The sequence below is a fragment of the Tenrec ecaudatus genome, chromosome 11, assembly GCF_050624435.1.
Source record: "Tenrec ecaudatus isolate mTenEca1 chromosome 11, mTenEca1.hap1, whole genome shotgun sequence".
NCBI classification, from domain to species: Eukaryota; Metazoa; Chordata; class Mammalia; order Afrosoricida; family Tenrecidae; genus Tenrec; species Tenrec ecaudatus.
This window is the reverse complement of record NC_134540.1, coordinates 152,124,097-152,137,875: the sequence shown is the minus strand read 5'-3', so window position 1 is coordinate 152,137,875 and position 13,779 is coordinate 152,124,097. Positions and strand designations below refer to the sequence as shown.

The window sequence follows — 13,779 nt, the reverse complement described above, 5'->3', positions numbered from 1 at the left end:
GACAGGAGTAAGGGTTCCCTAAGGTACGGAAAGTGGTAGTGGGGGAGAAAAGAGGGTTGAGAGGGGAGTTGACAGCATTGATGATTGCACAGCCCCACCCAATGGGATTGAACAACAGATCTGTACGGGAAGGGAAGGGTATAATGGAATGAGTAAGATATGTCAATGAAATTATGATTTAAATTAAAAAGTTAATTGAAGGGGAAAAATAGAAGCTTTGGGAAGATATATATGCAAACGTTAATAAGCTAGTGTGGCTGTTTGATTTTGGACCAAGAAAAGTTCAAGAAGAAGAATTACTAGAGATGATTAGGGTCATTTCATAATGACAAAAAGGTCAATTAATCAAGAAGATCAAGTAAATTTGCCTTTGAAAGTGCCTCATTTGAGTCCATTCCGCTACCTCATTCGAATGCAATGCAGTTGCAAATTCATTTTTAAACCAAGAATGAGATTGCTGATTTGAATAAGAGCTTTTAATAGTTCCTTGTCATTAGCTGGATACCGTCCCAAACCCTTCCTTATTTTGTTTTAGGTCTCCCACATACTTGTCCCCATCTACCCACGCAGCTTTGTCTCTCCTTGGTCATGGCTCATCATAGACTTCTTCACAACTGTTATTCCTCATGCCTGCACAAACACGGCTTCTCCACTTGGCGCAGTTGTCCTCCTCGTCTCCATAATTAAGCAGCCTTCTAGATTTGACTATCAGCTGTACACGTGAACATTCTTCTTATATCTTTCCCACCACTTCTCCTTCCCTCTCTCAGTGCATTGTGACCAATGAGCCTTACTCTAGGGTCTTCCCCCTGGCTTTTCCCTCCACCATGCATATGCTGTCCTCCTTGACCATTACTTTAGAGCCTCCTTGGAGGCACTCGGGCCACCGGCCGCTCCTCAGGAAAGCCTTCCCTGATTGTCCTTGCTTAAGTAGCACTCACTGTATTATTGCTCTCACGTCTCTCATCATGCCTCTAATCACTCTGTTTAATTACAAGCCGTCCTGCATTAAAAAAGATCCATCCCCACAGCATCTTTACATTAGATTTGTCTGTAATTCGGAAACAGTGCATATGGTTCTTATTTAGCCTATAGTCCAAGAAAATAACGTCTTTGCAATGATTTCGTAACTGCATCAGCAGCAAGTGAGGGTGATTGCGGTGAAATTCTGTGGTGAGTGGAGACTGGATTGGGTAGGCCTAGTAGTCAGCTACTCACCTAAAGGCCAGTGGTTTGAACCTACCAGCACTTCCACGGCAGGGGGACTCCACTAACAGTCTGCTTCGGTAGAGATGTACAGCCTACAGTTTTGGAAACCCTATGAGGAAGTTCTACTCTATGAACTGGATTGACTCAACATGGGTTCAGTCATTGCAAAGTGAGGATAATCTCCCTAACATTAAAGAACAAGTATGAGGTACCTGTAACCCAGGGACTTATTGTATTTACATGAATTTCCATCATGGTGTTTCGGTGGTAGAATTCTTGCCTTCCATGGAGGAGACTCTCTTTCATTGACCAGCCATGACACCTCATGCACAGCGACCACCCATCTGTCAGTGGGGGCCTGAGGGTTGCTGTAATGTTGAACAAATTTTCAGTGGAGCTTCTAAGCCAAGGTAGACACGGAAGAAAGGACTGGTGGTTTACTTATTTTAAAAAAACAGTCAGTGAAACCATATGAATCAAAAAACTCTGAATCCTTTGGCCATGAGGTCACCAGGAGTTGGGAGCTGACTTTCTCAGCGCCACAAATAACCAGCCCATTGGAATGTAAATTTCATGAGATTAGAGACTTTGTGGGTTTTGTTCATTGATGTAGCCCCACATCCTAGAACAGTGCCTGCCAAATAGTATAGAACATTGATAAATTCTTGAGAAATGAATGAATGGTAGCTGGGAAGAGGGATAGGTCATTCAAGAGAACTCTTTACTACTGTTAAAATGCCCATGCATAGGCTTCAGCTGTTCTTTGTGAGTGCTTCCCTACATGCATGGGAGTGCTTGTAGGTAAGCACTGGACTCCTAATCAAAAGGTTGGCAGTTCAAGCACACAGAGGTGCCTCAGAAGTAAGGTTTAGCAATCTGTTTCCAAAAGGTCAGAGATGCAGTTCTAGTCTGCACACATGGATTCTGTGGGTTGGAATTGAATCCATGGCAACTAACAACAACAATGTGCATATTCAATGTTGCCACCCCCACTACTGATGCCACCTGCATCCCCTGAGGATTCCCTTGATGAAGGGGTTTCCTTGGAAGATTCCAAAGGATTTCTGCACATGCCCTGTCTCCACCGGCATGTCTGCATCACTCAACCTACATCAGCATCTGTCTGCCTATTATTCTACACACCACAATTGCTTAGACCCCATTTTCAATGGCTGGCAGAGGGGCACAAATTGAAGGGTGTGCTTAATAAACAATGCTCATCATGATTTCTGAGACCCTTTTAAATATGACACTACATGTTTTCTTTTTTCTCTCTTTTTTTTACATTTTATTAGGGGCTCATACAACTCTTATCACAACCCATACATATAAATACATCAATTGTATAAAGCACATCCGTACATTCTTTGCCCTAATCATTTTCGAAGCATTTGCTCTCCACTTAAGCCCTTTGCATCAGGTCCTCTTTTTCCCCCCTCCCTCTCCCCTCCCTCATGAGCCCTTGATAATTTATCAATTATTATTTTGTCATATCTTGCCCTGTCTGGCGTCTCCCTTCACCCCTTTTCTGTTGTCCGTCCCCCAGGGAGGAGGTCACATGTAGATCCTTGTAATCGGTTCCCCCTTTCAAAAGAAAATGACACTACATGTTTTCATGGACTTCCTTAAATATACTGCCCGGACACATACCTTGTATGTACTTGTACTGAAAACTTAAGTTCTTTCAGACACTTTCTACTGTAATTCTACTGCAGGTTTGTTATGACTGGTTTGTGTGCCCCACTCTGCCCTACAAATATGTGTTGCATATACCTGTGGAGGGAGCCCTGGTGGCATAATGATTATGTATTATGTGTGATCACAAGGTCAGCAGTTTGAAACCACCAGTCACTCCATGGGAGAAAAAATGAGACTTTCTACTTCCACAGAATTAGAGTCTTGGTAACCCACAGGGTCTACCCTGTCCAAAAGGATTGCTGTGTGTTGGAATAGACACAATGGCAGTGAGTTTACTTTTTAATTTTTAAAATACCTTTTCAAAAGAATGTATTTGAGTTAATTAAGGTCATTGAGTTATGCATATAGAAACTGTTGAATTGCATTACTGTATGTTTTGCTATACACAAGGGGCCTTCAAAAATTCCTGGCAAATCCATTATCTATAAATTCCATTCTTCCTTGAACTTTATGAAACTTACTCAACAACAAATAAATGAAATAAATCATTTAAAAAAATAAAGTAAATCAACTAGAAGGCATCTAACAACAACAATCTTTTCAGAAGCAGCCCATCGGTTCCTTTCTCCCATGGAGCAGCTGGCAAGTTCAAACTTCGGACCTTCCAACTAGCAGCAGAGCTCTTAATGACTGCGCAACATGGGCTCCTTTCAGTGTCAATCCTGCTGCCTGAATCATTCAGAAGTGATTAGGTCTAATCCATATCCTACAGGATTAGATGATGGCAACAAATGTACATGTGCGCTTGACCCAATAGATGGATGTATGGAGTGTGGTAAGAATTGTACAAGCCCCCAAGAAAATGAAGAAGGGAAGAGCCTATTCCAAATCATTTAATTCAGAGACCTCAATGAATTCAAACTCACTGCTAGCTAGCTGATTCCAATCAGAGTAATCCTGTGGGACAGAGTAGAACTTCTGTGGGTTTTCTGAAACTATAATCATTGTGGGAACAGAAAGTCACATCTTTCTCCCAGGGAGTGGCTGGTGTTTTTGAATGCTGACCTTGAGGTTAGCAGCCCAACATGTAACCCACTTGCCACCAGGGCTCCCCGTATCACGGATTATTTTCATTCAATGTTGCAACCAGTTTCATCTTCCTTCTCAGAGTGATTCCTCTGCCGTCACCATAAACTAGTCAGAATGTCAGCCTCATGGTCATCAAGTAGGTTCCAACTCACAGTGACTCTCCAGGACAGGGTGGAACTGCCCCTGTGGGATTCTGAATCTGTACGTCTATCCTGGAGCAGAAAGCCTCCTCCTTCCTCCTCAGAGTCGCTGGTGGTTTCACATGGCTGCCCTTGTGGTCAGTAGCCCAACGTGCAACCAATAAATCACTAGGGCTCCCTAAAGACCACTAACTCTTCCCTAAATTTCCAGTCGGATGTTTCAAGTTGCTGTTGACATTTTGATCTCATATAGTTGTTAAAAGAGCTTAATGCTTGGGGTAGACTTCTGTTTACTAGTTAAGCTAAACCGGTGCTGTACAATGGTGTTTTGCTTTGTTGTACATAGGGTTACTATGAGTTGTAAACAACGCCATGACACCTAATTACAATGGAGTCAAATCAATGTGAACTCATAGCAAACCCGCTGGAGAAGGTAAAGTGCCTCAGAGGATTTTCTTGTCTGTAATCATTACAGAAGGAGCCCTGGTGATGTAGTGGGTCACACACTGAGCTGCTAACAGGAAGATTAGCTGTTTGAATCCACCAGTCACCCCTGGTGAGAAAGGTGGGGCTACCTGGTCTCATAAAGATATATAGCCTCAGAGACCCACAGGGGCAATTCTACTCTCCTCTATAGGGTCACTATGAGTTCCAGTCAGTTTGAAAGCAGTGGGTTTGGTGGAATCTTGATGGAAGTAGATTGTCAGGCCTTTCCACTACGGAGCCTCTGGGTGAGTGCCAATCAGCAAACACGTGACTATTGTGTCTCTAGGGCAAAACTACAGACAGGGGACAGTCTCCTCTGTCACATAGGTCGCCATGAGCCAGATTGACTCCAGTGCAAACAGGAGCAGCAAGTAGACATCCAAAGGAGAAGACATAATCTGAATATAACAGCAGCAGATGCATCTATAAAGCCAGGAAATCCAAGGAAACTGAAAGAGCTACCCTCTGAGTTCAGAAGTCTAACCTCGTGGACTGTGAGGAGATGAAATACTGCTCTTAACTGCCGACATGTGGCATTTTGGTTGCTGCTGACATTGGGCAAACAGGAGTATTTAAAGTGTTGAAGGTCTGACGTTGTATAGATCTGTGAGATGCCAATAAAGTAACTACTTCCCCTCACTGACATCAAGTAAACTCTGACTCACGGCAACTCTACAGGACAGAGCAGAACTGCCCCCATCAGAGACTTTAACTGTTTTTAAGAGTAAAAAGCCTGGTCTTTCTCCCTTGGAGCGACTATTGGCTTCAAATTGCTGACTTAGTGGTTAGAAGCCCAATGTATAACCCCTATTCCACCAGAGCTCCTCAGTAATCACTAGCGAGGATGTTAATGATGCTAGATCAAAGCTGGCTTGTGAGTTCCTAACAATCTCTGGTTTGACCCATCTGCTAAGTTCTCAGGAAGAACCTTGTGGAACTCTTGGACTTGCCTAAGGATCTACCCCAAAGAATCGGTCTTTCTGTTGTATGACCTCTAAAAGTCAAGTTACTACTCACCATTGAGTTGATTCCAACTCATAGTGACCCAATAGGACACAATAGACATGCCCCGGTGATTCTAAGGCTATAAATCTGTATGGGAGTAGAAAGCCATTTCTTTCTCCTACAAAGCCACCACTGGTGGTTTCGAACTGTTGACCTTATGGTTAGCAGTCCAACTCATAAACCCCAGATGTTAATAATAACTTGACTTTGAAAAAGCCATTGACTTTTAAAAAGACACTTGTGTTCCATTTCTTCCTTTGCTAAGATTTTTTAATTTATTGATTTAAGTTTAATTATTATCCTTTCAACCTACTTACCATTTTTAGTTCAGTGCCATTTTAATTAAGACATCCCTTTCTTTTCTTTTCTTCCTTTTTTTTGTGTGTTTCAGATTTCTTTTTTTTTTCTTTTTAAAATCATTTTATTAGGGGCTCATACAACTCATATCGCAATCCATAAGACATCCCTTCTGTCTATTCTTTGATTTTTCTGAATTACCCCTTTCTAGTATTCAGTGGCCTGCTTTCTTTTGAGAAGAGAGTGTTTGGCATGTTACTCTTTGGCTGTAAAAATTCCCAACAGGATTTCAACACTAGGATTTCCAGGCTATCAGGAATCTCTTGAAGGTTACATAGGGGATCCTTTAAGCCTTAGAATTCTTAGGGGACCTCTGTGATGGAGGTCTCATGCTTCGGGGAGCTTTGGTCCATAGATACAGATGTGTGGTTGCTATGCATGTGCAAAGATGATGTGCCCAGTAGTGGTTTTACCAGGAGGGAGAAGGTGGCTGCGCAAAGCACAAGATGGTGGCAGGTCTGCCACCTCAGTGTGTGGTTGGTCTTTTGTCTGCAGGACGACAGCTCTGCTGCCTGTGGTCAGCAGCTGGCTCCCTTAAAACCCAACCCCCCACTTCTGAAGTCTGCTCTGTGTCCTCTGGCTCTCTACTTCAGTGGTGTTGTCCATGGTTGTGACCCCATGTGACACAGTTGAACTGCTCCCCACTCTCTCATCTTGATGGAAGCAGATTGTCAAAGATCTGGTGGATTTGAACTGCTGAACTTTCTGTTACTATGAGTACTTACCTGGGACTCCTTATGTTGCCTTCTGCCTGAGGGGTAAAATAGGGGCTTTGTGCTCTATTTTACTCACTCTAAACTGCAATCTAACCAAAACAGAGAGTAAACACAGTTATGTAATAATTGTTATTATTAATATATTTATTGGTAATGGATACACTAGTATGGGAAACAGAAGGATTTCTCCCAAGTTGTCTCCCCCAAATATATGCCAAACTTAGCTGCTTGCGAATGACTATACACTTGGAGTTTCAGCAGGAGTAGACCAGGGGTCATTTTCCCTAAGGGTTATCAGTCATCTAGAGCAAGCAGTCACCCCTGTTTATCCCACAACAAGTAGGGCCCACTCCCCACCCAAGGGTGACCAAGGTTAGGCCACCATCCTGAATGTAGGGTCCACCCTTCTTGTCACATGTATACCTCTAGTTCCTCCCCTTCCTATCATGTGTGCAGCCCTTGCTGTCTATTGTACTGCCCCTTCCTGTGAAGTGTGGTTACCTGCAATCATGCCCCCCAAAGTAGATGTAACCATTGGTTAGCAATAAATGGGGTCCTCCAGCCTTCTGCAGGGCTCTCGAGCCTCCTGCCGGGTCTATGCCCCACCTCACCTTGGTCTACACTGTGCGTGAACCTGGCTGGTAAGATCATGGCCATCCAGGAGGTGAGCATGCCACCATGAAATGTGTCTGACTCCATTATTTTGACTCTCTCTTCTATCTCTCATGCTCTCTATAACTATATTATATATATATATATATGATGGAGATAGATATATCAACCGTAAAATTGTGCTTACTGGACTCATGATTAGTGGTGGGGGGCTGGCACCCCAATTCAACCACACACTAGTTGTTATCAATGACTATCCCATCAGTCCCAGCTCATGGAGACCTTATGTTTAAAAGAAGGAAACATGATCAGGTCCCAGGCCAGCTCCATGATTACTCTTGTGCTTGAATCCATTGTGTTCGTCAAGGTCCTGATTGGCTGGCTTTCAAAAGTAGATCACCATTCTACAGTTAATGATGAATAATAACATTTGATGTTATTATTCCCTAGAGATCGGGAAGGTGAGGTTTTCTATTCCCATGAAGAGTTACAGTCCCAGAAACCCGCAAAGGCACTTCGACCTTGCCCTACAGGGTCTCTATAAGTGGCATCAACTGGATCACAGTGGATTTGAGTTTACTCTGTGTGATAATCACCTAATCTGGTGTCAATCTAAGGATTAAGAGTATAAGGGTGGAGTCTAGGCTGTCAATCTGGAGATGGCCAATGAGACTTCTTTGTGGGCATGGCCTTCCCCTGAGAATTCCGGGAAATCTGGTACTTCCTCCTTAGAGGCAGAAGACACCTCCCTCTCTCTGCTACTTCCTGAGAGACATTGCAGAAGACAAGTCACATGGACGCAACCAGACCTCGGAAGCTGGAGAAGCCACAGAGAGACTCCTGCCAGCACTGAGATGCTTACAATGCCACTGGACCCAAAGACTTTCTACCTACTGGTTTGTGATTGTCCTGCGTTGCATGTGTTTCGTGAGTCTGAAGAGGACTTTATAGATTGGTATCGGACATCTGAGCTAATATCAGACTTATGGCCTTGGACTGGATGGGTTGAGATGTTTTCTCAATGTTCAATTCCTCTTATATATAAACCTCTCCCTTATATATATGTGTGTATTTATGAATTTGTTTCTGAAGTCTACCCAGACTAACACACTCTCCATCAGCCACTTTTTAAAAAAGTCATTTTAGGGGGGCTCATACAACTCATATCACAATCCATACATACATCAATAGTGTAAAGCACATTTGTACATTTGTTGCCCTCATCATTCTCAAAACATTTATTCTCCACTTAAGCCCCTGGCATCAGCTCCTCATTTTCCCCTCCCTCCTGAACCATTGATAATTTATAAATTATTATTATTTGTCATGTCTTACACTGTCCGACGTCTCCCTTCACCTACTTTTCTGTTGTCTATCCCCCGGGAGGGGGTTATACAAAGATCCTTGTAATCAGTTTCCCCCTTTCCACCCCACCCTTCCTCCACCCTCCAGGTATTGCCACTCTCACCACTGATCCTGAAGGGATCATCCATCCTGAATTCCCCGTGTTTCCAGTTCTTATCTGTACCAGTGTACATCCTCTGGTCTAGCCAGATTTGTAAGGTAGAATTGGGATCATGATAGTGAGGGGGGAAGAAGCATTTAGGAACTAGAGGAAAGTTGTATGTTTCATTGTTGCTACACTGCACCCTGACTGGTTCGTCTCCTCCCTGAGACCTTTCCATAAGGGGATGTCCAGTTGCCTACAGATGGGCTTTGGGTCCCCACTCTGCACTCCCCCTCATTCACAATGATATGATTTTTTGTGCAAAAGCCACTTTTTATAAGCTCATTCAATCTCTAAAACTCTGTGAAGTGGCGACATTAACATTCCCATTTTGTCAGATGAGGAAGCTGAGGGACAGTGAAATCAAGCCGTCCACCCTGAGCTCTATAGCAAAAATTGGTGGAGCTGGTGTTGAATTCAGATGTCTGTTCTCTAGCTCAATCTTCCCCAAGGTTCCTCCTAGAGGACACAGCGCCAGGCAATACAATGACAACGACAAGAAGGGGGTGCTCCTAGACCTATCTGGAAAATGCTGTGCAGGTACTCCACCCTTATCCTACAGGCTTGGAGCGCCTACTGAAAATTGGAAGGTTCTGGAAAATCCTGCAGTAACTAAACCAACTTACATGCTAACCAAATGCTTCTCAAATTTTTCTTGACTATAAGACTCTCCCACACAAACAATGGTTACTATTTAACAGAACACATTTGGAAGCTGCTGTTGAAGGTGAATCAAATACCCCTAGTAGGACTGCAGGCTTATTTCCAGAGTGGAATGAAACTTCCCGGTGAAATCAGACCATTGGTGCGAGGGAAGACACCTTGGGGGAAGACTTGGGTTGGTAGGCGTGCCAAAGAGAGACAGGCAATGAGGGCAGAACTTGAGAAAAAGCAGGAAACTGCCACCTGAGAAAATGGGGTGGGCACTGTTGGAGCCAGGAGAGCCCTGCTATGCCTGGTGTATACAAGTCTGAATTTTGAGCAGCTCCATTTGCAAGGTTATGGCTGACAGTGACAGCCCAAAATCTATTTTCAGGGTCTCCAAATAAATCAAGCTTCCATTGAACACTTTCTGATCATCAACCAAGAATGCAGATACTCTTGCCCTCAGGCAGAGGGCCTTGGAGCATGCATTATCTCCATCCATTCCTCTCCAGTCAGCCCAGGGAGAGGAGCCTGGCTTGGTGTGTCCTTGATGGAGGTCGGGTACTGGGGACAGTACAGGGACTTGTATAGTCATGAGTCATGCCCTTTCAGTTTCACCCTGACTGCCTTGGTTGGAAGGCCCTGGACCAATCTTGCAAGTTCTTCTAACTAACGTTGTAAGTGTCCCAACTGTGGTTCCTTTCCTGCTTCTGGGGTCCCACCTATGATGTATCGATCTGCCATCAATCATGCTTTTGTGACAGTTCCCTTTGCAATTACTGTGCAATCTCAGCATGGGATTTTATGTGGCATAGTGGTTGAGAGTTGGGCTGCTAACTGCAAGGTCAGCAGTTCAAAACCACCAGATGCTTCTCAAGAGTTACAACCTCTGAAAGCCACAGAGGCAGTTCTGCCCTTTCTTATCAGATTGCTAAGCATCAGGATCACAGTGAGTTTGGGATTTTGAGTCATCTGCTAGATGAGCCACTAGACAGGATGGCCTCCAGGAATCCATTCAGATCTAACGTCCTAAGATTCTTTGTTTTTCACAGCATGCTAGAGGAAGTTTGGGAAAGATACAAATCTAACATTGCACTGAAATGACTCATTCAGAGGTATCAGCTGCAGTTGAGTAGGTTTGGACCCCATATATGTTATAGTAAAACTGTACTCCATAAGGATTTTCAATTGCTGATTTTTCTAAAGAAGATCACCAGGCCTTCCTTCCTAGGCACCTCTGGGTAGACTCAAGCCACCAACATTTAAGTAAGCAGCTGAGCCAGTTAATTGTCTGCACCACCCAGGGACTCCTTTATTCAGGCTCTCCTTCGGCGATGGGATCACATCATAACATTCAAATGATAAACTTAAAACAGATATTTACACCTTGATCAACTGTGTCAATAGATTGAGCTTCTTTTTCCCTTTCCTTTTATTAAGCAGAAGAATATTATCTAAACATAAGTGGCCTCGATTATTTAACTCTGAATCCATGACATTGTGGACGGAGAACACAATACAGAAAAATGGCTTTCTTTTTATTTTAAACAAATGGAAAATTCCTCTGACATCAATAATTTCCTCTCGAATTGGAATGTACTGAAGTTCTATGTACAAAAAAAAAACCCCAACAACAACAGATTCAAGTCGATTCTGACTCACAGAGACACTGTAGGACAGGGTAGAATGGCTCTGAAGGTTTCTGAGACTAATACTTTACTAGAGTAGAAAGCCTTTGGCTTTTTCCCAAAGAGTGGTTGGTGGTTTCAAACTACTGACTTGTGGTTAGCAGCCCAACCTATAACCTCTACATCACCAGGGCTCTTTATGTACAAAGTTAAGTAAAAAGGTATTGTGATGAAATCATAGAAACATTTATCAAACAAAAGTTTCAAAATGTGAAGGTGTTGTTTCTCGAGAAAAACTTCCATCTTGACCTGTTCACTGTTGAAGGCAGGGTTTCTATCTGTGACCCTGCTCTGAAAGAATTCTAAGCTCTTTGGTTTACACTTTAGAATGCCAGATTGGACATCCTCAGGGACCTCAAATCATGTTCCTGTGAAATGTTCCATGAGTTTGAAGATGCCTGACAGGGTGCAATCAGGCCTGCGAAGTGGAGTTCTCAGAGGAGAGTCTTTGCTGTGCTCTGACATTGAGTAGGTGCATTGTTAAGCCTGGAAAAGAAATAATCCGTGACACAACTATGCTGGCCTTTTTCTCACTGGTGAGGTCTTCTATTTTCCTAAAACTTATTTCTGTTGTGGTCCCATGATATCCCTGTGTCCTTCGAGGACATCTCTCAAAACCCCCTCTTTGGAATCCCAACTCAGTCCACACGACCTTCTGAGCTGATTCCTAGGCCTTGTGGATCCCATAGGAAGCCAGTTTTGATTGGACTTTTTTGAGGACATCCTGACAAGACTCAGACAAGTGTCCTGGAGACAAGAGAGAGCTGTCTGCAGTCAGCCACTGACCTCAGAGACATCTTTAAGCATGCTTTGTTTAGAATGAACTTGTACATGTATCAACTGGAAACCCGGTAGCAAAAGTTTGGGACTCACTCCCATACATTACACAGAGAAAACAGTCTATTTTCAATTTCTGTGTTCATATACCCATTAAGCCCTGTCCCAGAGTAGATTTTGACTCACAGAGTAAAACTGCCCCGTAGGGATTCCAGTGTTATAAACCTTCTGGAAGCTCATGGCTAGGGTTTTTCTTTTACAGAACCTCTGGGAGGTTCCTACCACTGACCTTCTGATAGGCAGCTGGGCACTTAACTACTGCACCACTCGAGCTCTTCCTATGTTCACATGGAGTGGAGACCCAATGCCCATCTGTAGACAATTGGACATCCCCTCACAGAGGGGTCACAGGGAAGAGATGAGCGAGTCAGGGTGCAGTATAGCACCAATGAAGCACACGACTTTCCTCTAGTTCTTTGGTGCTTCCTTCACCCCACTATCATGACCTCAATTCTACCTCACAAGTCAGATTAGACCAGAGCATGCACACTGCTACAGGTAAGAGCCCGAAACACGGGAAATCCAGGATAGACAAACCCCTCAAGGCCAACAAGGAGAGTAGAAAAACCAGGAGAATTAGGGGAGACTGGGGGGTAGAAAGGGGAAATCAATCACAAGGATCAATCTAGAACCCCCTCCCAGGTGGACAAATAATGGAAAAGTAGGTAAGGGGCGACGGAAGATGATGTAAGATAGGGAAAAAATAATCTGTAACTTATCAAGGGTTCGTGAGGGAGGACAGGCCGGGGAAGGAGGGGGAGAAACGGGGAGCTGGTATCCGGGGCTCAAGTGGGAAGAGAATGCTTTGAAAATTATGATAGTGGCATATGTGCAAATGTGCTTGACACACTGGATGAATGTATGGATTTGTGATAAGACATATAAGACGCCCCGATAAAAGTATTTTTTTTTACTTTTGTCACATCACCGATTGAAGCTGAACAACACGATATGTTGCCGCTTCACCCATAAGTGGTGTTTTTTAATCTGCCCTTTTTGACGGCTCAGTGGGTCACTGGCAAAAGGCCCAATGAGTGCTTTTAAAAGGGGGTAAAAGTATTTTTTTAAAAGAAAAAAGAAACTAGATGCCAAGTGGATCTAGGAAATGACATGGTTATTAGCGCCACCTTTTGGTAAAATGTAGCATAACACCATGTGGTGTGCAAGTCCGGGAGCAATTGCTGTGCAATTGGGGGTAAAGGAACAGATTAGACTGGATTCTGTACTCAAGAACAATGGCACACATTCTGTAAAGTAATTCGAAATCTGAACACTGAAGAGGTACTTGATATGAAATCATTATTGTTCATTATTTTAGGTGTGATAATGGTATTCTGGTTGTGTTTAAAATGTCCTTATCTCTTAGAGATGCAGAGTAACTATTTGAAGGTAAATTTAAATGATATGTGGAAATAGCTTCAAAATAGCATGGAAAAAATCAATAGGGTAGCTATATGACTTATTGGCTATGTTGTTGTTGTAGTTGTTAGGTGACATTGAGGTTGTTCTCGCCCATAGGAACTTTGTGCACAACAGAACCAAGCACAGCATGGTCCTGAGCCATTCTCACAATTGTTTCCATGCCTGAACCCATTGTTGCAGCCACAATGTCAATCCATCTTGTTGAGGGTCTTCCTCTTTTTCGTTCACATTCCATTTTACTGAACATGATGTCCTTCTCCAGGAACTGTCCTCTCCTGGCAACATGTTTAAAATATGTAAGATGAAGTCTTGTCATCCTTGTCTCTAAGGGCCACTCTGGCTGCACATCTTCCCATACAGATTGGTTTTCCCTTTTAGCAGCCCATGGTACTTTCAATAGTCTTCTCCAGCACTATAATTCAAATGCA

General features: G+C 43.4%; 1 protein-coding gene and 1 non-coding gene across 3 annotated transcripts in view; both read right to left on the bottom strand.

Annotated features, from left to right (window-relative positions):
• Positions 1-13,779, bottom strand: part of CLDN10 (claudin 10) — a 216,856-nt gene that overhangs the window by 120,257 nt on the left and 82,820 nt on the right. The gene's annotated exons all lie outside the window — the stretch shown is intronic.
• Positions 12,844-12,979, bottom strand: LOC142462033 (small nucleolar RNA SNORA21). Its single transcript, XR_012787181.1, has one exon. It is a non-coding gene; the product is annotated as a small nucleolar RNA SNORA21 (small nucleolar RNA).